The sequence below is a fragment of the Macaca nemestrina genome, chromosome 16 (assembly GCF_043159975.1).
Source record: "Macaca nemestrina isolate mMacNem1 chromosome 16, mMacNem.hap1, whole genome shotgun sequence".
Classification (NCBI taxonomy): domain Eukaryota; kingdom Metazoa; phylum Chordata; class Mammalia; order Primates; family Cercopithecidae; genus Macaca; species Macaca nemestrina.
The window spans coordinates 39,201,473-39,228,187 of record NC_092140.1 but is presented as its reverse complement, the minus strand read 5'-3'; the positions used below and the strand labels follow the sequence as shown (position 1 = coordinate 39,228,187).

Below are 26,715 nucleotides of genomic sequence, written 5' to 3'. Positions count from 1 at the left end.
AACACCCCAGGAATCCCGTGACAATCTAAGTAGCAGGAAGGGAATACCTGAAAGCTCTGTATTTCTGTTGCAATGACTGTCTTCTTGGTTTCTGACCGGGAAGACTCAGAATAAGTATGGTAGCATTTATTGTCATGGAATAGAAAGACAGGAACAAATCGGCCGGGCGTGGTGGCTCATGCCTGTAATCCCAGCACTTTGGGAGGCTGAGGCGGGAGGATCATGAGGTCAGGAGATCGAGACTATCCTGGCTAACATGGTGAAACCCCGTCTCTACTAAAAATGCAAAAAATTACCTGGACGTGGTGGCGGGCGCCTGCGGTCCCAGCTACTCGGGAGGCTGAGGCAGGAGAATGGCTGAACCCGGGAGGTAGAGCTTGCAGTGAGCCAAGATTGCGCCACTGCACTACAGCCTGGGTGACAGAGACTCCGTCTAAAAAAAAAAAAAAAAAAAAAAAAAAAAAAGGCAGGCACAAATCATGAGGACAATTTAGTTAATAATAGCAGGAAAGCAAAAGGGAGAGGAAAGTTTCAATGCATGTCCAGATCTAAGCAGGGAATTGAGTCAACCAAAAAATTCTTTGCTCTGTGATTACTCTTCAATCCCAGCACCACTGTCATGTCCAGCTGTCAGAATTAAAAGACTGTTTCCTGAAATATAGTTCTGCCCAGTCTGAATCAATAGGAAACTGGCCTGTTCACATAGTAGGATCACATTTTCCCTGACTAGTAAGTGAGATTTGGAAATCATCTCTTGCCATTATGTACCAGGACAATGCTTCTCCACCTTTATTCCAATCATGAGCATTCTTGAAAATTGGATAGAAGACATAAACCTTCTTAGAAAGCTACATATGCACTTACATGTACATACGCATTTTTGTAAACAACTGAAAGGGGTTTGCATGTGTCTTCCCACCCAATTGTGATTCTCCTTGGGTCCATGGACTCCAAGATGAGAACCTCCTAAGCTAGAGGAGAAGAAAGTAGCTTGAATCATGTAGTCCATGTGTTAGATATTATACTAAGCACTTTATACATGCTATCTCATTTACTCCTTACAATAACCCTGTAAAGTCGTTTTATTGACCCCATTTTTCAAATGAACTGTTCAGCATCAGGACTTGCGCATGGTTAAGCAACCCACAGGTGAAGACCTCAGAATACTAAATAGTCTGTTCATAGGCATGTAGTGCCATATTCTCCCAGTTTCCTTTTCTGGTTTTCCACCCTGTGTTGCTACTAATCCAAACTGTTCAACAGAGATTATTTAGTTTCCCCTCATCCTCACCTAGACAATTACTTCTCCTCATCTTCCCATTGGGAGCTACTGTTCTGCTTCATAGCCGCCCTTCTATGCTATAGTATCGCTACCTTCGCCAGCTGCACAGAAGCTGAATCTTCTGATGTGCATACAACCTCCGTACCCTCATCTAGCCTCCCGCCACCAATTACCCCTACATCTGTTCCTAAGCCAATACTAATTGAGGCAGGAAATAGACCTTGGTGTAGTCAGTCTGGGAATTAAATTACTTTAACAAGATCCACTGATCTGGCATCCAATAGCTGGGCTTTCAAATCTCCATTTCCATCAACCAGATGAGGAATCCAATGTGTCTATGTGGATACCTTTGTGTGCTTCTGTAGTTTCTGTTTTATACATTTCCTGTTGACAGCATGTAAGTACTTTTACTATCTTGGAAATTAAACAGAATATTCCTCGAGAGTTAAACTTTGGGTAAAAACCAGAGCAGAGATAAGCAAAGTATTGGGAAAGGTAAAGAATGGTTCCCATGCTAACAGGATTTGATTGCAATTCAATTGTCCATATTAATTCACTTAAATAAAGACTGTTATCTATGAAAATAAGGGTTAGCCAGTAATGGAAATATAGAAAATGGAGAGTTTCAGGGAAATAAATGTTGGCAATGCCAACTCAGGGATAGCCAAGGGAGTGAATACTGCTAAATATTCCTTTGAAACTCAAATGCTTCCCTTACCAAGAAAGTTGTCCCTTTTGTGATGAGAAATGCAATTAGTTGTAGGCAATGAAAACAGCATGTTCTGGATCCATTCACAATAATAATATTTATATGGGCAAGTGGATATGTTTCATGTTTTCTTAGCATAATGCTCTTAAACAGTTTATACATCAAATCATCTTTCTACTAATTCCAAGCTTACCTGGTTACCAGCTAATTATGATTTGATTTTCCATTTAGTTATTTCTACAGGCAAACATTTACTACTCCTGTAGATGATAAATATCATTGGTCATTAGTGCTATGATAGTCATTTTTCAAGATGACTTAATAAAGTGGTATGGAATATTATTTGATTTCTTTTAAAGTCCAACTACAGTTTAATATTTGCTGATGCAACTGTTCTGCTCAGCATGACACTTATACTCATTGAATTTTTCAAGTTAGGAGTTACAAGTGTACTCTAGTCTTGGGCACATTTTAGGTCATTCAGGCTCTCATCACGTGTTGCTCTGAGCACTATCAAGAAGGGGGCATTGCATATTGATTATAGAAAACAGAGCCTCTGAAATGACTTACCTAATTGAGGCATTTTCTGGGGAGACTATTCTGAGCAGGAGGCAACCTTCCCTTTATGGCATAATGACCAATTTCATTCTTTTGAATAGATTTTTACATTGTCTGCTCTAAGATGGAACTGGGCTTCTCTTTGCTCCCAGCTCCCCAGTTGGTATGGTTCCTTGGCTTATTATGCACATATCCAGTCCTTTATTCTGTCATCCCTCTAGCTGCTTGGATGATATCCGGATGTCCAGAAACAAAGCTTTGACTTGACTAAACTAATGATAGTCCTGCCAAGTGTCTGGCTCATGGACTGTGCAACGGCCTGTCCCATCCCCTTATACTCTTGGCTGAGGGCCTTTAATGGAAACAAGCTGTGAATGATGTCGCCTGGCCAGCTAGTGTTTCCCAATCCTCTGGGTCTGCCCCTCTGGTGTCTGGTATTGATAGAAACGTGAGTGGGCACTGACACTGCTCCATTTTATGCACAAAGTGTCTGTATCTTTTGAAAATGTTCCTCAGACTGTTTGCTTGTCCTCGCCAGAGCCAGAATGCATGGTTACATTAGATTTCTCAACGCTTCCTTCTGTTTGGTCCCAGCTTCCTTTCCCTCTCTAATAGTCACATGGTAGAGAATCGTCAATGCCAGATTGAGAAATAGGTGTATAAATTGTGTCATGTCAGCAGGGGAGGTTGTGCCCCCTAAAGATTATTAAGCAGAGAATATGGAATGAATTGAACAGGGAGGATATTTTAAGATGGGGACCAGATAGTCTAAAACAATTCACAGAAAACTGTGAATTATAAGCTAAATTTGGCCCACTATTTTTGTAAATAAAGTTTAATTGGGACATAGTCACATTCATTCATTTATGTATTTTCTATGGCAACTTTTGTGATACCAAGAAGAGTTGACTAGTTGTGACAGAGATCATATAGTATGCAAAGCCCAAAAAAATTATTATCTGGCTCTGCACAGGAAAAGTTTGCAGACTCCAGTGGGCATGATTATCATTGAGAAAGAGGTTAGCAATAAGATTGAAAAAAGTATTAATGAGGGGCACTGAAGAATTTTATTGTAATTTCTTGACAAATGCCTAAGAGGTTTTATGTCCAAATCCACTTCAGATAGTACATTTGACTTTTGGAGTAATTTTGTCAGCGTGAGCTACAAGCACTCCCAAACTAGTGGCAAGAACAAAGCACCTATTCTGATGTTCAAATCTGTTAGAAAACAACAAATTTCTGCCTTTGAAACATTGTACACCTTCCATATGGTTTGGAAACTCTATGATTTTGGAAATAAACAAGGGACCCAGTCAACTGGTAAATGGAATAATTCTAGAGAGTGAGGGTAGAAGATATGTTCCAAATGTTTACTGAAGTAGAGATTCCAAACAAGTGGGGAAAATTGTAGAATTCTAAGAAATAAAAGAAACGGGTATACTTGAACTTTCTAGAGAAAAAAAAAAAAGCTATCTGGAAAGATAGATAAGTAGGTCGGTAGATAGGTAGCTAGCTAGCTAGATTAGATAGATAGATACATAGATAGATAAGATAGATGGATAGATAGGTTACCTAGATAGAAGTCTATAATTTAACTGAAATTCTTCTCTCACAATCCAATCTATTTCTTTCTTTGCTGTGACCTTTCCACTATTAATTAATTAATATGCACTGTCTCAGGGGAGAGATTATATCAAACATAGAGGATAAAATATCAATACCTTGGCTTCTGAGTTACAAAATAGACTCTTGAGACTCACAGCAGACACAGATTCTTGAAAGTCAGGGCTTTTGACCTGCAAGGGTCAGAATACTCCATTTTTAAAAGGCTAATCCAAGAAGACATCTAGTTTCAGCTATAATTAATAGTTTGGAAATAAGATAAGAGTCTATCCCTGGAGATTAGGTAGGTATTGTCCAAGTTGGGGGAGGAAAACTCAAGAGAATATGACTTTATTTTAGAAAATTACTGTCTCCTAAGAGAGTAATGGCATATCAACACAATATCGCAAGAGAGTAACACTATATCAATATGATTTTCTGAAACAAAGAAAGTTCAAATCTCAGTTCTGTAACCTGGAACTGAGATATAAGTGAATAGAGTTCTAGAATCTCCAACTACACTTGGGGGAGGAAAGTGCAGGATACTGAAGGGACCTGTGTCTTGTGTTTCAGATGGTGAGTGGAGATTTGGGAAGCCTTATAGAGAAGTCCTGTATTCTGTTTCCTTTCCTTTCCTTCCTTCCCTCCCTCCCTCCCTCCCTCCCTCCCTCCCTCCCTCCCTCCCTCCCTCCCTCCCTCCCTTCCTTCCTTCCTTCCTTCCTTCCTTCCTTCCTTCCTTCCTTCCTTCCTTCCTTCCTTCCTTCCTTCCTTCCTTCCCGTGGTTTCCCAGGCTGTCACCCAGGCTGGAGTACAGTGGCATGATCTCAGCTCACTGAAGCCTCTACCTACTGGGCTCAGGCAATCCTCTCACATCAGCCTTCCACATAACTGGGACTACAGGCACGTGCCACTACATCCGGCTGTTTTTGTACTTTTTGTAGAGATGGGGTTTCATCATGTTGCTCAGGCTGGTCTCAAACTCCTGGGCCAGCAATCTGCCTGCCTTGGCCTCCCTACAGGCATGAACCATGGCAGCCAGCCTGTGTTCTGTATAATTTCTATGATATCGAGTAGTAATGACCACAGAACTGCCCTGGGCAGGTGGATTTCAAGGCAGCTCTACGATTTCAGGAGAGTAGCCATTTATCTTTCCTGTTCTTCAATTACAGGGTATGCATGTAGCTAAAGGAGAGCTAGAGAATCAAAAATCTTGTTGTTGGAAAGAGGTGGGTGTAGAAGCCATGATCTAAGGGATACCAGATGGCATATAGAATATCTCATTAAAGGCTAACAAGAATAAATGCAAACAAAGTGCAGTGTGAACAGATGATCCGGGAGAGGACCCACATCCTCCCCAATGTGGTGCCACTTGAGCTGAACTAAAACCTGGGTACAGTTCTAGACGGGGAGAACCTAATTCACTGCAAAATTTTAATTTATCTGAGAAAATACTGCAGGGCCTCTATAAATTGTGATTAGAATGAGTTTACATTGAATTGAATAAGATTAAGTTCTTGTGTATAGACAAAATGATTATTTTGACATAAGAATATTTTTAAAATATATAGTAGATATTTTGTACTCTGAATATTTGTACTCACCATTTATAGATCAAGAAAATTTTCAAAGTTGTTTTCCTTTAGGTTGTAAGATTATGCCATTTACTTTTTTTGTATATATTGTGTTATACATGATGCATTTTTACAATGGATATGTCTTATTTTAATTAATATGAGCACTGATAGGTTCTGGAAGTATTGAATTGGTTTTACAGCCAAAAAAATGTGTACTGATCATACTAGGAGAATTTTAGTCATGTCTTTATACTTAGAACATGACTCTCAATTGTGACTGTATTCTGGAAAAGGGATGGCGTCTCTCTTCCTTTCACTGCACACACATGAAGGTGTCTCTTTCAATCAAGCAGGATAGTGGGAAAAGCCTGAGAGTGGACTTACAGTCCAGCAATCTGGGAAGAAAAGGTGATATATAACAAAGAGGTGTTTGTTATTACTGTCGTTAGGTCATCCAAGCTGATTAATGAGAGAAGAAAGAGAGAGAGAGAGAGAGAGAGAGAGAGTGTGTGTGTGTGAGAGAGAGAGACAGAGAGAGAGAGAACACAATGGTTTTGATAGGTAAATCCACAAGTTTCCCCCTGGCCCCCAGCCCCATTGCTGTCATAGAGGACATTCTGATGCACTAAGTAAATTGCCCTGATGAATCATCTTACTGCTTGGCTTCTTAGTGTCAGAAACAACTATGAACAAAACTGAAATCTCCTTTTAACATTTTGCAGAAGATTTATACCTTTAATACTCTTATTAAAGAATGAACAAAACCTTGAAACTGACCTAGAATTTCATTTTATGGCCCAATGGAGAACTGTTTCCCCAATAAGCATAAATGCCTTTATCAATATTAATTTTCTAGGTTATTGATGATGATGTGAAAAATTTCTTATTACAATGAGTAAAAATATTGTGAGGACATAGGATATTTTTTGACATAGGTGCTGAAGTGAAATTGCTTTTATAGAATACTTGGCAGCACATTTAGAGTGCTGTGTACTAAAATTTAATCTGGCTATTGTAAGTTGATTAATAATCCATTTATTATGGTAATATAGTGACAAATAATGATATGTAACATGTACTTTATACTAATTTATTAAAAATAAAAATTATGGGTGTGTGGAGTGGGAACCAGATAATTCATAGGCATATATTTGCAAATATCCTGGGAGGTAGAGAGGTTTATTCCTGTTGAATAGAAGACCCAAGAAATACATAAATCAGTTATCATAAAACTAAATGAAAAGAAGCTAGAATTGAGATGTTTTCCTTTCTTTTACTCAGGTACATATTTCAGGTATAATTATTACCCAAAGGGGCTACATTATATGGTTGATTTAGATTAGCTGAGCAAAAAGAATGTTATACTTCAAAGTCAATAGAAATAGGCAATGACAATTTATGTCTTTACTGCCAAAGAAACAAGGAGCTTTAGGAAGAAGATTAAATGTAATGATAGTTTAAAATATTTCAGTATTATTGCTTGTCAAAATAAAATTGTCAAAATTGAAAACTAAGGCTATATATAAGGGAACTTGTGTAAACTTTAGAAATAATATACATAAAATTGGAGTTGGTAATTTATTTCTACCTTAACAAATTCATTGTTTCTATTTTATTAATCTAACTTAGTTTGTGGGGTTGTTTTGCTCTTTTCTTTCTTCTTTTCTTCCTAGGATTCCTATCTTATTGGCCACAGGTTGACATTTACTGACAGGTGTATGTATGCAAATACAAACACTAGTGACAATTACATAAACTTGGGAAATACACCATTTGGCTACGCATATTAGTAGTTGAAAATGTTTATTGAACAGTTCTGTACTTAACATTTTGCTGTATTATAAGAGTTTTTTTTTTAACATAGTTTCAATAGCTAATAACTTGATTCTCAAAACAGCTCTATCAGTTAAGGAGCTGGGTATTATCCCCATTTGACAGATGAGGAAACTGGAGGCCAGAGTCATAACACCTAGTTGGCATCAGAGCCAGGCCAAGGGGATTATGCTTTCTTTCAGGGAAGAAAGAAATGGAAAAGAGAGACTGGTGCTTATTTAAAGCTGAAGAATGAATTATCAAATCATGCCCAAGCAAGGTCTAGAAGTGGAAGGAAAAATTATTCTGGACATCTTTAAGTCAAGAGTATCATTATCATAGATTCCAAGGCATTCTGATCAAAATTGTGGCTATGTTAAGAAGCTTTCCTGAGTTAGCTTCTGAGAAGGTGAAAAATTTTAGGCTGAAAAATCTGCTCTATTCGTCATCTTTAACCAGGTAGACAGATTATATTCCTGTTTTTTTTTTTAATATTTGCATTGAAAAAATTATCTTTGAATGTTTTCTTTAAGACACAATTCAAGCACTATTTTAAGGGCATCTACCTTCTCATTCATCAAGTATGTATTGAGCACCTACAATATATCTACAAGATACTAGAAATTCTGTTAGGTCTAGGGATGGAACATAGCCTAATAGAAAACAATCTAAACCCTATTATTCTTAAAAATGGGGGATCAGCATTATACAAATAAATGATCACATTAATATATAATTAGAAAGTATAGATGTAATTGAAGAAATTAAAGAGCGTGATGATTAAGGCAACTGATTTAGATTCAGGATCAGTGAAAAAGTGACTTGAAATTTCAGACCTGAAGGAAAATTAGGAATTAGGCCAGGTGGGGAAAGAATTCCCCTGACCAGAGTGACAAATGAAGCTGAAGACATAGGCTGCACCAAGTTGTTGAGTCTTACAGGCCAGGCTGACAAATTTGATTCTTTTTCCTGGGGAAAATATTGAAGAATTTTAAGTGGGCGATTACAAGGTTAAATTAGCATTTTCAGTTAATTTACTGCTAGATGGAAAATGGATTGAAGGAGAATAAAGGAAGATTCATAGAGTCTGTATCAGAGATTAGGGTGACTTTTACTAGAGCTGTGGCTGGGGAGATAGAGACACAAACCTATTTAAGTCATAGCTATGTCACCAAAGAAATGAGCACTGCATAGACGAATACTAATTATCATTTTGGCCAACCTTATATTTTTTGTTAATAAGAAACAGTATTTTAGAATAAACCCATAATCCAAAATATTAGCGAAATCCTATTGTTTCTGTAACTTTGCAGGTCTGATACCAAATCTATGGAAAGAAGTTGAAGTGCTGAAACCAAGAGCTTTTCAAAAATCCAGGCGTTTGGCACAGTGTTCAAAAGAAGAGAGTCCTAGACTTGCTCAGTTTTGAGGCTGCACGTCAAGTACCTAAAAAGCAATGTGTAAGTCCCATCCTGCCAGAGGTCAGAAAGGCCAGTTTTGTTTTGTTGTTGTTTTGTTTTTAAACAATTTTATTTCCAGTAGTTTTCTGAGTAGCCCCAGAGAAAGTTGATGTGCTTCCCACATCTGTCCTGGTTGCCACCTGCCACTTTAGTCAACCAAGGGTCTCTAGACCACAGCATGACTTTTGTGCATGTTACCCTGTGCTGTCTTGAGATTGGGATCTCTCAACAGTCTGGAACTTCTTTCTCATTTCCCCAGTGCATATTACATTGTCTGGTCTCAGATTCCCCATGGTGATAAGTGAATCTATAATCTTTAAGAATATTTTTCTGAAGACTTTGGGATAACAGAAGAGATTTGCAATTCAGAGAGAATAAAACTGGAAACTATAAATAGTCATTCTCAGTTCATAACGCAAGCCCCAGCAACAAGTATCACCTTCTCTCGTCAGCCTGTGATCTGCAGCCTGGGTGCCTGAATATACAGAAGACTTCTTGTTCCCAAAGTTACTCTCCTCTAATTATTTCTCTCCTATCAGGAGCACACTCCAGCCACCAAAGGAAAAAATGCACGTCTCTTGGTGAAAAATATCCACAAGTGTGCAACTTCATCCCCAGTGAAGACCATCTTACTGTCATTTTGCAGAGCTTTAGCCTCTTTATCCTGGGTCTCTCCATCATAGGATGGGATTTGTGCTTTACATTTGTAAGGCAAAAAGGACTTAAAGTCATTACCCTTGAACAAAACAAGAACTGCCCTCCCATGTGGTTTCAACCTTTAGGGAAACAGATTCCTGATCAAACTGTCAAAAATTATTGGGTTTGTATTCGTTTCCTAGGGCTGCTATAGCAAAGTACCTCAAAACGGGTAACTTCAACAACAGAAATGTATTGTCTCACAGTTCTGGAGACTATACACACAATTCTAGAAGTCTGAGATCAAAGTGTCAGCAGCATTCGTTCTTTCTGAGGGCTGCAAGGTTAATTAATTTGACTGCTAGAAGGAAAATGGCTCCATGCCTCTTCCCTGGGTTCTGTTGGCTGGTGGCAATCTTGGGCATTCCTTGGCTTCTAGAGGCATCATCTTTTTTTTTTTCATATTTACTGTATTTATTATTTTCTGAGACATTTGAGACTCAGTTGGAGGCGTTGCCCCTCTTTACATCTAAATACTTCATTTTTTAATTTAATTTTTTATTAAGGGCAAACAGCAGTATTCATCTAAATACTTCAATGTATATATCCTAAAAGGAAGGAAATTCTCTTATATAACCATAGTACAATGATCAAAATAGGAAATTTCACACCGATACAGTGCTAACGTCATAGCCACTGTTCCTATGCAAACATCATCTTTGTTAAGGACCCAGTCCAGGGTCCCTTGCTGCACTGAGCTGTCCTATCTCTTTGGTTTCCATTAATCTGGAACAGTTCCCGAGTCTGTCTTTGAATTTTGTAACACTTAAATATTGGAAGAGTACTGGCCACATTTTTTTTGCAGAGTGTCTCCTTGTTTGGCTTTGCCTGATGTTTCCTTGTGATTGAATTCAGACTCTGTCTTTCTGGCAGGAGTATCACAGGAGTGATGTATTCCCAGTGTGTCATGGCAGGAGGCACAAGACTTCAGCTTGTCCTAATACTGGTGATGTTAACTTTGATGACCTAATAGATAGACGTGGTATCTGCCAGGTTTCTCCAGTGTGCTCTTTTTTCTCTCGGGAAGTAATGAGGAGAGTTACCTTGAGACGATTTAAGTATGCTTTTCTCCATCAGACCTTCACCCCCTAGCATTGCTGTCCATTGATGATTCTGGTTGGCATTCTGCTATGCTCCCTTCTCCATAATTTGCCATCATTTTGTTGAGGATTTTCATATCAATATTCAAGAGAACAATTTTCTTTTCCTATTATGTCTTTGTTGGATTTTAGAATCAGAATTATTCTGGCTTCAAAAAATGAGTTGGGAAGTATTCCCTCCTTTTCTATTTTCTGAAAGGTTTTGTTTAAGATTGGAGTTACTTTTTTCCTTAAACATTTGTTAGAATTCTCCAGTAGAACCTCTGGTCCTAGAGTTTTCTTTGTGAGATGGTTTTTCATAACAGATTTAATTCAGATACGATGATGTTCAGATTTCTTCATCTGTGTCACTGGGCAAGTTGTACATTTCAGGAAATTTATTAATTTCATGTAAGTTGTCAGATTTATTGGATTAGACTTGTTCACATTCTTTTATTATCTTTTTAATGTCTGTAAGATCTGTAGTGTTATCCCCTTTCAGTTATGATCTTGGTAAATTGTGCTTTTTTCTCTCTTGATCAGTTTTGCTAGGGGCTTACCAAATTTATGTTTTCAAGCCAATTTTCGGCTTCGTTGGTTTTATCACTTATTTCTTTTTCATTGATTTCTACTGTTCATTATTTCTACCCTTCTCCTTTCTTTTTTTTTTTTTTTATTATACTTTAAGTTCTAGGGTACATGTGCACAATGTGCAGGTTTGTTACATATGTATACTTGTGCCATGTTGGTGTGCTGCACTCATCAACTCATCAGCACCCATCAACTCATCATTTACATCAGGTATAACCCCCAGTGCCATCCCTTCCCCCTCCCCCCCATAATAGGCCCCAGTGTGTGATGTTCCCCTTCCAGAGTCCAAGTGATCTCATTGTTCAATTCCCACCTATGAGTGAGAACGTGCGGTGTGTGGTTTTCTGTTCTTGCGATAGTTTGCTGAGAATGATGGTTTCCAGCTGCATCCATGTCCCTACAAAGGACATGAACTCATCCTTTTTTATGGCTGCATAGTATTCTATGGTGTATATGTGCCACATTTTCTTAATCCAGTCTGTCACTGATGGACATTTGGGTTGATTCCAAGTCTTTGCTATTGTGAATAGTGCCGCAATAAACATACGTGTGCATGTGTCTTTATAGCAGCAAGCTTTACAATCCTTTGTGTATATACCCAGTAATGGGATGGCTGGGTCATATGGTATTTCTAATTCTAGATCCTTGAGGAATCACCATACTGTTTTCCACAATGGTTGAACCAGTTTACAATCCCACCAACAGTGTAAAAGTGTTCCTATTTTTCCACATCCTCTCCAGCACCTGTTGTTTCCTGACTTTTTAATGATTGCCATTCTAACTGGTGTGAGATGGTATCTCATTGTGGTTTTGATTTGCATTTCTCTGATGGCCAGTGATGACGAGCATTTTTTCATGTGTCTGTTGGCTGTATGCATGTCTTCTTTTGAGAAGTGTCTGTTCATATCCTTTGCCCATGTTATGATGGGGTTGTTTGTTTTTTTCTCGTAAATTTGTTTGAGTTCTTTGTAGGTTCTGGATATTAGCCTTTTGTCAGATGAGTCGATTGCAAAAATTTTCTCCCATTCTGTAGGTTACCTGTTCACTCCGATGGTAGTTTCTTTTGCTGTGCAGAAGCTTTTTAGTTTAATTAGATCCCATTTGTCAATTTTGGCTTTTGTTGCCATCACTTTTGGTGTTTTAGACATGAAGTCCTTGCCCATGCCTATGTCCTGAATGGTATTCCCTAGGTTTTCTTCTAGGGTTTTTATGGTATTAGGTCTAACACTTAAGTCTCTAATCCATCTTGAATTAATTTTCATAGAAGGAGTAAGGAAAGGATCCAGTTTCAGCTTTCTACTTATGGCTAGCCAATTTTCCCAGCACCATTTATTAAATAGGGAATCCTTTCCCCATTTCTTGTTTTTCTCAGGTTTGTCAATGATCAGATGGCTGTAGATGTGTGGTATTATTTCTGAGGACTCTGTTCTGTTCCACTGGTCTATATCTCTGTTTTGGTACCAGTACCATGCTGTTTTGGTGACTGTAGCCTTGTAGTATAGTTTGAAGTCAGGTAGCGTGATGCCTGCAGCTTTGTTCTTTTGGCTTAGGATTGTCTTGGCAATGTGAGGTCTCTTTTGGTTCCATATGAACTTTAAAGCAGTTTTTTCCAATTCTGTGAAGAAAGTCCTTGGTAGCTTGATGGGAATGGCATTGAATCTATAAATTACCTTGGGCAGTATGGCCATTTTCATGATATTGATTATTCCTCTCCATGAGCATGGTGTGTTCTTCCATTTGTTTGTGTTTTCTTTTATTTCACTGAGCAGTAGTTTGTAGTTCTCCTTGAAGAGGTCCTTTACATCCCTTGTAAGTTGGATTCCTAGGTATTTTATTCTCTTTGAAGCAATTGTGAATGGAAGTTCATTCATGATTTGGCTCTCTGTTTGTCTATTACTGGTGTATAAGAATGCTTGTGATTTTTGCACATTAAGTTTGTATCCTGAGACTTTGCTGAAGTTACTTATCAGCTTAAGGAGATTTTGGGCTGAGATGATGGGGTTTTCTAAATATACAATCATGTCATCTGCAAACAGGGACAATTTGACTTCTTCTTTTCCTAACTGAATACGCTTTATTTCTTTTCCTTCCTGATTGCCCTAGCCAGAACTTCCAACACTATGTTGAATAGGAGTGGTGAGAGAGGGCATCCCTGTCTTGTGCCAGTTTTCAAAGGGAATGCTTCCAGTTGTACAAGGAGGAGCTGTTACCATTCCTTCTGAAACTATTCCAATCAATAGAAAAAGAGGGAATCCTCCCTAACTCATTTTATGAGGCCAACATCATCCTGATACCAAAGCCTGGCAGAGACACAACAAAAAAAGAGAATTTTAGACCAATATCCCTGATGAACATCGATGCAAAAATCCTCAATAAAATACTGGCAAACCGAATCCAGCAACACATCAAAAAGTTTATCCACCATGATCAAGTGGGCTTCATCCCTGGGATGCAAGGCTGGTTCAACATACGCAAATCAATAAATGTAATCCATCACATAAACAGAACCAAAGACAAAAACCACATGATTATCTCAATAGATGCAGAAAAGGCCTTTGACAAAATTCAACAGCCCTTCATGCTAAAGCTTCTCAATAAATTCAGTACTGATGGAATGCATCTCAAAATAATAAGAACTATTTATGACAAAGCCACAGCCAATATCATACTGTAGAGGCATAATCTTAATCTCTGCCTTCATCTTCACGTGGTGTTTTCCCTTTAGGGCTTCACATGGCTTTCACTCTGTGCATGTCTCTGTGTCCAAATTTTCCCTTTTATAACGAAATCAGTCAAAATGGGTTATGGGCCTACCCTACCCCAGAATGACCTCATCTTAACTAATTACATCTGGAATTATCCTGTTTCCAAATAAGGTCACATTCTTAGGTATTGGGGATTAGGACTTCAACACATGAATTTTTCAGGGACACGCTTATCCCGTAACAGGGTCTTATCTCATTGGAGCACATAGTTGATGAGATAGTATAAATCATGTCATCTTGCGTCATGACTTGACTAACAAATCACCAGGAACAAAACCTTGAGTGCATTTGGCCTGGGAGGGAAGTAGACCATAGGGAAAACTGCCTCCTGTCCCCTCTGTAAAGATTTCAGTAAAGAAGTACTTGCCCATAAGAAGGAGGGAGAAGTGGTGGCCATAGGCAACTTAATTATCCCAAGTTTCTTTTTATTTTATTTTTTAAGACAGGGTCTTGCTCTGTTGCTCAGGCTGGAGTACAGTGGCACCCGTCATTGCTCACTGACCCCTTGATCTCCCAGGCTCAAGCAATCCTCTCACATCAGCCTCCTGAGTAGCTGGGACTATAGGTGTGTGTTATAATGCCTAACTAATATTTTTTCCTTCTAATAACCTGGTTGTTTTATTTTGGTATATGAAAATACTACACAATCATTGTAGAACACGAACAAAATATAAGTAATTGCAGAGGAGGGAAAAAAAGCATAATCCTAATACCTAAAATGACCAGTGTTTATAAAGGAATCATGTAGTTTATTAAAAATTGTAATAATCTTGTATAAAGTTTTGTATACCGCCTTATCCACTTACTGCTGTTATAAACATTTTAAAATATAATAATATGCTCCAATACTGTGTTTTTGTTTTGTATTTCCTAATGACTGTATGGTATTTTATTACCAAATACAGTGTAATCTATTTAATCATTCTTCTCTCAAGATTTCTTTCTTGAGATTATTATTTCTATGTTTATTTTAGTATTATTTTTATATTTATATTAAAAATGACAGAGCAATGAAGATTTTTGTTGATGAATCTTCATTATCTAATTATTTTGATATGTACATTCCTAGAAGTGAAGTCACAAGTCTTATATCCAAAGCTTTTAATTTGTACTGCAATTATAACTTCCCAAAAGAGTGATTTATATGTTGCACTCTGTCAAATAATACTTATTTTCTCAATCTCTTGTCAACATTAGATAGATAGAATGTAAATTCCAAATTGAGGGGTAAAACATTTCATTGTTGTTTTATTTATTTGTTTTCCTTTTTATAATAATGTTGAACTTTTTTTTGAAAATTTACATTTCTGTTTTTACGAATCACTGTTCATGTTCTTTGTTTTTCATTCAGCATTTTTATTATTTTATTTTTCTTACTGACTTTCGAAAGCTCTTTATCACTCATATATAACCCAATGTATGTTTTTTTCATTTACAGGATGTCATTTACTTTTTAATTCCATATATGATTTGTTTTAAAGTATAGAAACTTAATCTTAATGCTCTTGGTTTTGTCAGCCCTTTCTTTTATAGTTTCTGTCTTTGATTTTATGCCTTGAAATTGTTATCTCAATTTATCTATTTTTTTTCTATTTTGTGTGTGTGTGTTTTAATTCTTGCACATTTAACTTTTTAGACTGTCTAGAATTTATTTTTGTGTGTAGAATGAAAATGTGATCACGTTTATTTCTTTCACATTAAGATTTTAGACAGAATATATCTAAAGTGCATATTGTATAACCCTTAAACACCATTTTTGTCATATACCAAATTCTCAATCTACTAGAGTTGGATTTTGGGTTCTGCATTCTCTTTCATTAAGTGATCTTCAAGGACTCTCATCTTTGTGGTCATCATTTTTACATCTTAATGTAGCTGTAGTATCCTTTTAAAATTTTGTTGGAAGCAAGATCTTTGGAAAAAAATCATTTCCTCTTTCCTACAACAACCTTGATTAAAAAGATTTACTTCTTACACTAAGTTCTCCAGCATTTTCCTTCCTTGTCTTGGAGAGCTGGTGTTTGCTTCTCCCTAGAGAATCCCTGATGCTGGACTGCCTTTGAGCTTGTGGGAGTAGCTACAAAGGTGGAAACCGTGTGTGACTTCCAGATCACACACGACCTGGTGGTCATTCTGGTTGGCCTGGGTGCAAGCAGGAAGGGTGTGCATTGACTGTAGAAAATTTACAAACAGCAACAGAAAAACCTGCTAAACATTGATTTGCTTTTCATTATCATTATGTACCAAGAAGTTTAAACAATGTTAATGATACAATGCTCTCTTAAAAAATCTTTTATTGGTCTAATTCTAAACAATTGCCATAGCTATTGAGTTCTAATAACAGATGCATGGCTTTAAATTCGTACATTTTATAATTGCTTATCACTGGATAAATGTTATGTTCTCTCTGAAAGATAATTCAGAGAACTCCAAATTATATAGTCAGTTTCTAACACACGAAGATTAACTATATTTGAGCTTGCTTGGGGAGTGGTTTTCCAACTCCAGAGGAACTAGGTATTCCTGCATTCAATGGTATATATAAAATGAACAAGAGAGCACAGTGCTTGTAAATTGGAAGAAACAGAACGTGATGAATTTTCTGGTGAAGCTATTTTCGAGGAAATGTTTTGGCTGCAAGAGAGATTTGAGATTTACTAGAATTGATCCTGAGGAAACAAAGACATGGGTGCCATTGCAAGCTCTGGAATGTATTGTAAAATGAGATTTTTATAAACATCTGCAACACTTACCTGTATGTTTAAGAGTTGTGTGTCTGTTGCCTCATTTGAAATACCTTTTTGAACTTAAAATGAATATAAGGTTTAATATTGGCCAACTATGAACAATGACAGATTAACAAGGCTGCACTGCCTACGAACGTAAATATGTGAAGAAAAATAGTTTTGAAGATGTTATTTACTAATTTGCAGGAGTTAAGGCCTAAAAACAAAAACTTTGTTTTCATTCATTACTGTAATAGACTAATATGTAGGTCTGTGTTTTATTTCCACTTATATATAGTACTTCATTACTTAGTTTTTCTTTCGGCATTGCGGTATTTATTTGTTGTTAATTAAAATATTTATTTTTTTACTGGCACAATTATATGACAAAGTTTAATAAAAGGGAATTTTCAATAGCTGCAATCATTTCTGGACATTATTATAATTTATTTTATTTCACGATTATTACTGCAAATAATTGTGTTGCATAGAAAAGAGGGTGTTAAAAAGTGCTCTGCTCCAAGTTTGAAATATGCTAGGTGTGCTTCTACCTCTGGGTAGCACTCCTTTCTGGAGGGAACTTTCCATACTGTCAGCATGTCTGGCCATCATCTCAAAAAGAAGCCTCTACTGCTTCTACATCCTCTGTACCTGCCCATGTCCTAACCTCACCCTACTGATTTAGAGGGTGTGGGGACACATCTCTGCTAACTTCCCAGGCATGTTAGACAGCTAACAATGTTTCCTTTAAGTCAGTCCCATACATATCAAGGTTTCTGGTATGCAGATGGCATTCTTTCTAGTATCCAATGCTGTTTTATTTTTCTACCACTTTCCTCCCAATTTTACACTTTGTATGTTATTCCCATGGCGTTCCCTTTCCAATGTCTTATCTGGAAGTCACACACTGACCACTAACAACAGGAGAAAGGACAAAGAAAGGCAACAAGAGACTATTTCCAATGCAAAATATGATCAGGTAGCTCAACACACTTTTCTTGGGCATGTGGGGTGGACAAAGGTAGGATGTCCTTCTGAAGGGTACAAAGAAGTTAGCTCATCCTTTGGAATGCCACTTAAGCCTCCCAAGTTATTTCTATCTTGGATAATGAGAATTCTGGTTTTGAAATGAATGATTGGAATGCATTTTCTTTGATAAAATATGCACAGAATTTTAGAGCTAGAGCTTAACAAACCAAGCCTTTTATTTAATAGATGAAAAAAAAATAAATCCCAGAGGAGTCAAGTCACTTGAGTTAATTCCTCAAGGTAGTTAGTGGCAGAACTGGAACCAGAGCTCAGATCTACCTATTCCTAATCAAGCATATTTTCTTTTTTTTCTTTTTTTTTTTAATTTATTTATTATTATTATACTTTAAGTTGTAGGGTACATGTGCATAACGTGCAGGTTTGTTACATATGTATACTTGTGCCATGTTGGTGTGCTGCACCCATCAACTCGTCATTTACATCAGGTATAACTCCCAATGCAATCCCTCCCCCCTCCCCCCTCCCCATGATAGGCCCCGGTGTGTGATGTTCCCCTTCCTGAGTCCAAGTGATCTCGTTGTTCAGTTCCCACCTATGAGTGAGAACATGCGGTGTTTGGTTTTCTGTTCTTGTGATAGTTTGCTAAGAATGATGGTTTCCAGCTGCATCCATGTCCCTACAAAGGACACAAACTCATCCTTTTTGATGGCTGCATAGTATTCCATGGTGTATATGTGCCACATTTTCTTAATCCAGTCTGTCACTGATGGACATTTAGGTTGATTCCAAGTCTTTGCTATTGTGAATAGTGCTGCAATAAACATACGTGTGCATGTGTCTTTATAGCAGCATAATTTATAATCCTTTGGGTATATACCCAGTAATGGGATGGCTGGGTCATATGGTACATCTAGTTCTAGATCCTTGAGGAATCGCCATACTGTTTTCCATAATGGTTGAACTAGTTTACAATCCCACCAACAGTGTAAAAGTGTTCCTATTTCTCCACATCCTCTCCAGCACCTGTTGTTTCCTGACTTTTTAATGATCGCCATTCTAACTGGTGTGAGATGGTATCTCATTGTGGTTTTGATTTGCATTTCTCTGATGGCGGATATTGCTGTGCTTGCTTTGACGTCATACTTAACCTTTCTCCCCAATTCCTGCTTCCTGGTTGTTGCAAGGATTAAATCTAATAATATATATTAGAATGTTCCTGAACCTCTGAAAGCCTTAAAAAATCTTGACAGCTTTACTGTTATTCTAATAAATGTTCCAAATAACGGAAGTTTCCAAAGGATGTAAATTGTGCCTTTTTGTGGAGTCCTGTATGAAATGCAGCCTTTTCTCTTTTATGGTGATATTGACATAATTCTGCTCCAATGAACTAATGTTCCTATCTCAAATGACTTCTTTGGCAGGAACAAAAATTAACATGTTAATGCAAAAAAAGATACAGAAAGATTTCAAAACGGGGAATGGCACAATGTCTTAAAAGTTACCAAGAGACAAATGCTAACGCTTAGAATAAAGTATTCGGCATCTATAGAGTAACCTTAAATGCACAAGTGTTGTTTGTGATCATAACCCCTCCTCTTCTTCTATCTAGGAGAAAATTTGCTAGTCTTTTATGTTTCTGTTTTATTCATTTATTTCTTTTCTTAAGCAAGTATTTATTGGAACATTATTTTGTGCCAATTCTGTGGTTACAACAAGGAATGCAAGAAGATCCTATAGAGAGAAACAGAGGCAATTATAATAAGTCATGGAAAGAACTAGGGTAGCAGAAGTAGTGTTAGAGAAGCAAGGAAAATAGAGTTTAGTAAAACTTGAAACATTCAGATCTTCCATTAATAAGAAATTCTGTTTAGAGTATTATTGAGGGATTTGAGTGAAACCAAAAGTTTAAAAATCATTTGAATTTTTAAAACTCAAAGGTTTTAGTCTATCTTGACCAAAGATATTGAAAGATGGCTACTATTCAAATTCATTTACAATTTCTCCTCTGATTAATTTTTACTTTGTGAATGCAATTCTAGTTTCTTTCATTTGAGAAATAATGAATAAAGAGCTAGATTCTAAATTTCCTAGGTTTTGAGGACTGATAAAACATTTCCCATTACTAAAATGTTATCTATTAAAACTGAAAAACTTGGTTTAAATCTTTGGCTGCATCAGCAATATGATCAATAGTTATGATTAAGATAAACAGTGACATGATGAGGGAAAAAGTATTGATAGATATGGTTTGGAAATAAGAAAACTGTGAATGCATTGCAGATAGGCAGATTAAACAGAAAATGTAGAAAGCGTTTTTATAACAAGTCACTTAATTAAAACATATGATTCTGACTGATACACTAAATGGCTCTTTCTTTGAGGGTACACAAAATGTATTTCCAGCTTGTTAAGAAATAAGGAAAAGTAAATAATTAATGCTATGTTCCTTAATTGTAAGAATGAGAACCACAGGGGAATTATTGTGCAATACTCAATTATGAACTAATAAAAAAAGAGCATCATGAGAAAAGATCATGAGATCATTCTTTTCTGTGGATAATTCCAGTAATAAATTCAAAGGACATACCATCTCTACATAGATGAATAAGAAATACCAAAAAGTAATCAAGAATCAAAATTAATGGAAAAGAATTAGAAATGTGACATAATAAACATGGGAGAGGGAGGGATGGGTGAAGCTAAGGGAAGAAAAAGCTCTCAAAAGCTGTTACATGTTCCTATTGTGTATGATCTATGTGAACAAGGTCAGCAACAAAGGTAACACGAACACTGAGAGATACTGGAGAATTTTTTATTATTCAAAAATATAATGAATATATGAATCATTTTCTGAATATACAAGTGATAGGACTACCGACTACGGGAAATGAATAAGGCTTTCTCTAAAAGAAAATGAAAATGTTGAAACAAATCGAATAATGTGAATGTATCTTTAAGAATTTAGATGACAGATTTAAATCTCGAGTGTGTCATAAACCAAAGCAAAATAGCAGAAGATAAGTGAGATTACACTTGCTGTAGGACCTCAAATTCTATTGTTTTGAGATCTGTAGGCAAAAAAAAAAAAAAAAAAAGAGAGAGAGACAGAGAGAGATAAAATTTAGGAGCATCTTAAGGAGGCCTTCTTCTTACGATACTTGAACAGCTTTATCATACTTTGTGGCACTGTTGGTGATAGATGAGGGAGATGTTTGGAGAGAAAGTGAGAAAAGTGTTTTTCTATGCTCTTGACAGTCTGATTACCTCGGAATTTCACACTCCCACTTTCAATGTACAAAACACCTTATTTTTCTCTTTTTGCTAAAGTATAGAGTCACATTGTTAGATACAAAACAAAGATCATCACTCCACTAAATTTTATAGAAACACTTAAAAGTATAGAAGACACATGAAGAGCAATAATTATAGGTAACAATATATGCCAGTCACTGTCTATGGCCATGTGTCTGTATTAAATCATGTCAACTTCACGACAGCCTGGGAAGAAGGCTGTTTTCATAGGAAGAAATGGAAACACTGAGAGGGGAAGGAAATTGTCCCATACACACAGCTGAGAAAAGGTGGGACAGGATTCAAACCCATGCCATCTGACTTCAGTTCAAGTCACTTTAGTACCTCTTTCATGTGGGTAAAAATGAAAGGAAGCATTGAAAAGACAATCTTTTCATACGTATTTAGCCATTGCTTTCCAATCGTACAGAGCAATGCAGAATCCCTTTTAATGTTGTTGTTTGAAAACAACCTAATCCTGTTTGCTAATTCAGTGCCTAGATTTTTCTCTTCTATCTCTCACACCGTTTCTTTTTCTTTTTCAAAACCTGAACATTTCCAATTCACTTGACACATTTGTCGAAAAGAGTTTGTGAAAAATATCGAATTGGAGGGCAGCCTGTCTGTATCAGTGAGAATCAGGGTACTCATCTAGGAACTACTGAAGTAACTTGGACACTCAGGGTTTATTTCTTCATGTAAACAGTAACAGCAAAGTTCAGAAGAGAGAGCCTGGAGAAAGCATACAATTATTAGAGACCCAGGGGCTTTCTCTTTCTGCTCACATTAGTTGTCTTCCATCTGCAAGGTAATTGCACTCTGTAAGGCTGTGGCAGGAGTTCCATCTGCATCACTGGGGTTAAAGAAAGGAAAGAAAGAGAGAGGAGGGGGCATGAAGCACTTACGTTTCCAAGGAATATCCCAGAGAATCCACAGAGCACTTCCTTTTCCCATTGACCAGAAATTAGTCAGATGGCCACATCTAATAGCAAAGAATAACTGGGAAATCTAGTCTTTTAACTGGACACAGTGCTATCTTGAATAAAACTGGAGATTTGTTACTAAGGTGGATGGTGGAAATGGATGTTGGTGCAAAGAACGAATAGCTTTTGCCACTGTGTCATCAAGAAAATTATGGGCATCCAGAGCGACATGAGAAAGAAGACTGGGGTGAAAGCCCAGTTTGGAAAGCCAGTATAAAATTACAAGAGTCAATGGGAGGCAACTGTGTGCTATAGAACTGGATTAGGTTTGCTTGTGATTAACTATAATGGATTAACTTTTCAAATTGGTTGATGTTAACTTCTACCTAAAGGGGCTTCTTATAGGCGGGATTTACATAGGAATCATGACCTTAAAATTCTTTGAGAAAGGAAAGAGAGTCCCAGCTTGATTATTCTAAGCCTGAAATCCTTAAAATCAATCAGACATGGACCCAGCCCTCCCTTTTCTGCTCCTCAGAATATAACACACTGGCTTAGGAGTAAGGGAAGAACCTCTCTTCCTTTCCTTTTTTTTTTTTTTTTGTCTTAAGCCACCATCTCTGAGTACCAAGGTACAGTAGAGATACACACCAAAGAAATCTTTAGAGAATTGCACTCCATTCTTTTTATCTCACTTCAAATTATAGAAATGGAACTGCCACCAGATAAGGACATTTTCATAAACACTTTACTTCTATGTTCCAATGGATGCTGATGAGAGAACATATGTACACGCAGCCATATTCACAAACATTTATAACCTCCAGCAACTATAAAGTCTCATCTGTTGTAGAAAGAAAGCTTCTATTTCCAGTGCAATTTGCCAGCGGACGCTGATCACTTGACAGTTATATTTAAAGGCAGCAGGCTCCTGACTCGAAATCCTATGCACTAAACACCTGTTCCCTGTCAGAAAATGCAGCTGACATTTTTCTAAAAGACCTAGTTATTTTGTTGGAATAGTTCTTTGCCCCATGGACTTCATAAAGACAAGTCGGTGGATTGCGTGAGATTTCAACAGGCTCTGTGTTGAAAGTAGAGCCCTACAAGGCTCTAGACATGTGAAGCAAACACAGGAAGACCTGTTTGCCAACAGACAAAATGCCATTAGCTGCCTCATTCTCAGCCATTCTGCCATGAGAAACTAGCATCCTCTGATACTATTGTTGGCATAGTATTGTGACATTGCATCTGACTTTCAGATTCTTTAAAAAAATCATTAAGCATCTGGTTATAAAGATTCTGTATGTTTACTCTAGTTAATTATAAATGTATAAAAATCACAAATAAAAGAATACATATTGTCAAGATTTGCAAGCTGAAAAGTTAACCTGCTGCAGTTTTATAGACACTGGTAGAAGACATGAGACTCCTAGAGCAGAGATAAAAGTTTATTACAGCAGTAGAGTATCAGCAGGTTTTGAACCATTTCCTGAGCCCTGGTTCCCAGGGGATGATACAAAAGGGGCATGATGGCCCCTATACACGCAGTGGGTTACGTTACAGGAAAGGAATACTGAGCTTAGGGAACCTGAATCTCTTTCTATGGGCAATAGCCTGGATGAACTTTGTCTTGAAGGGAGACATTCTCTTTATTAAACTGGGCATTGAACAAACGTACCCCTTGTTCTAGAGAGAAACACTATTTTCCAAACCCTTTTCACAATACAAATATTCTCGGAAAGGTAACCTGTAAAATGAGCAGTCAGTACCTCTACTTGCAAAATTAGCAGAAATTTAAGAGATCCATGGAAAATTGTCTGCCAATACACATAAACCAAATCCCCAGGGTGTGGGGTGGTGGTGATATTGGTAGTTTGGTGTATATGTTTGGATAAACATATATTTATTTAAAAAAATTAAACCTTTAATAGTACTACCTTAAGTACATATTGTGCATTTTACTCCATAATTTTATAGAATATAGTGTTCCAAAATACAGATTTACTATTTTAAAAAAATAAACTTTTTTTATTGTTGAGCATTGCAAATGTTTCTAAATTGCTACTATTATAATCAATACTCACTAAAAAATTTTTGTACATGAATTTTTATGTATAGACGTGATGACTGACTTAGGGTAAATTCTGAAAGCGATGTTTCTGGGAAAAAAAGTTAAAGGTTATTGTTGAAGCTTTTGATAAATCTTGCCAAATTATTCCGAGAAAAGATTGTACCAATTTGCACTCCCATCAACAATGTATAGAGGAATTTCCATGTTTATGACAATAATTTAATTTGAAAACAAGATTAATATTAAAATACTGAAGTAATAGCTGTGATTTTAATCATCAAATAATAATGATGTTCATAAACAAACATAATTGAATACTGGTTTTCTTCTTTTCCTAAGTGCTATGTCATGATTGCCTTTCGATTAGTAGTTAGAGTTCAGAATAATCAGTGTTCTGCGTCTAGCAAGCACTCAACCAGGAGAGGGCTGGGAAGCTGTTCCACACCATCTGTTTGTTTATTTTAGCAAATAAAAGTAAATGCTAAGCCACATCTTAGACATAAGCAAACCAAAAGAAACAGGTTTCCTACTTTATTGGAGTTTGCAATCCAGGATTGACCATGCATAAAAGAAACTCCAAATAAATGTTGATGTCCTCTTATACACTGTAATCTGAAAGTTTGCTTTGTGTATGGAATTTACTTAGATGAAATACATTTACACACACATGTGCATGCAAAACAATAAAACAGTAAATGTTAGATTGCTTCATTTGTTTTTTTTAAAAGTTTTAAAAATTAATTGTACTGTGTATAAGGCATACAACATCATGTTATGATATGAGATACATATAGATAGTAAAAAGGTTACAATGGTGACTCAGATTAGCATGTCCATCATCTCACATGGTTATCCTTTTTTTGTTTTTGTGGTAAGAACAGCTAGAATCTACCCATTGAGCAGGGATTCTATATACAGTATAATTTTATTGTATCTATAGTCCTCATGTTGTATATTAGATCTCTAGACCTGTTCACCCTACATATCTGCTACTTTATATCCTCTGACCTACATGACTTCATTCACTCCCCCTACCCTGCTCCTTGTAATCCCTTTATTATTTTCTATCTCTATATATTCAATTTATTTTAGATTTCACATGTAAGTGAGATCACGCAATATTTTCTTTTTTTTTTTGGCTTATTTCACTTGGCACAGTGTCCTCCAGGCTCATCCATATTGTGGCAAATGGCAAGATCTCATTCTTCCTTTAGGGTGGAATCATATTCTATTATATATACACCACAGATTTTTATCCATTTGTCCAATGATGGACACAGGATTTTTCCTTATCTTGGCTATTGTTAACAATGCTAAAATGAACATGAGTGCAGATATCTTTATGAGGTAGTGACTTCATTCCCTTTGGGTATAGATGCAGAAGATGGAATTACTGGGTCACATGTTAATTCTGTTTTTATTTTATTTTTTTTTTTTAGAAATCTCCATACTGTTTTCTATAATGGTGGCACCAATATATATTCCCACCAACAGTGCACAAGCATTCCCTTTCTCCACGTCCTTGTCAATAGTTGTTATCTTTTAACTTTTCGATAATAGTCATCCTAACAGTTGTGAGGTGGCATCATGAGTGGTTTTGATGTGTATTTCCCTAATGACTAGTGATGTTGAGCACCATTTTATGTATCTGTCGGCCATTTTTATGTCTTCTTTGGAAGAATGTTTATTCAGGTCTTTTGCCTATTTTTTATTTTAACTATTTTCCAACTATTTTAAATATTTTTCACTATTAAGTTGTATGAGTTTTTTTAATTGGATATTAATCCCTTATCTCCCTTGGTTTCCAAATATTTTTCCCAATTTATAGGCTGATGTTTCAATTTGTGAATTGTTTCCTTTGTTGTGTAGAAGCTTTTGTTGTTTGACATGGGGCCGTTTGTTTATTTTTGCATTTGTGGCCTGAGTGTAATACCAAAAAAATTTATTGCCAAGGCCAATGTTCAGAAGCTATTCCTCTATGTTCCCTTCTAGGAGTTTTATAGTTTCTGGTCTACTACGCAGGTCTTTAATCAATTTTGAATTGATTTTTGAGTATGCTGTAAGGGTCCAATCTCATTGTTGGCATGTAGAAATCTAGTTTTCCCAGCACCATTTGTTGAAGAGACTCTCCTTTCTCCATTGTGTCTCTTTGGTGACCTTGTTAAAAATCCATTGACTGTGTATGCTTGGATTTATTTCTTGGCTTTCTATCTTCTATGCATCTGTTTTCCTGCCAGCACTGTACTGTTTTGCTTATTATAGCTTTATAATATAATTTTAAATGAAGTGTGATGCCTCCTGCTTTGTTTTTCTTACATTGCTTCATTTAAATCAGTGCTATGTAAAATTGTTCTGCTATGAAATAACACACATAATTTGTTTGTTCATCAGTTTATTCAGTCATTCAACAAATATATATAAATTTTTCTCCAATCCTCCCTTCCTTCCTTCCTTTTTTCCTTCCTTCCTTCCTCCCTTCCTTCCTTCCTCCCTTCCTTCCTTCCTCCCTTCCTTCCTTCCTTCCTTTTTTCCTTCCTTCCTTCCTTCCTTTCCCAATTCTAGTTGTTCTCATCAAATCCTTGC

At 36.7% G+C, this 26,715-nt stretch overlaps 1 long non-coding RNA gene across 3 annotated transcripts in view; it reads left to right on the top strand.

The window, feature by feature from the left end:
- LOC105481752 (uncharacterized) overlaps positions 1 to 26,715 on the top strand; it is a 232,217-nt gene that overhangs the window by 135,045 nt on the left and 70,457 nt on the right. For all 3 annotated transcript variants that reach the window (XR_987167.3, XR_987164.3, XR_011614735.1), the window contains exon 2: positions 8,851 to 8,997. This is a non-coding gene — a long non-coding RNA (uncharacterized lncRNA). The remainder of the gene's footprint in view (positions 1 to 8,850; positions 8,998 to 26,715) is intronic.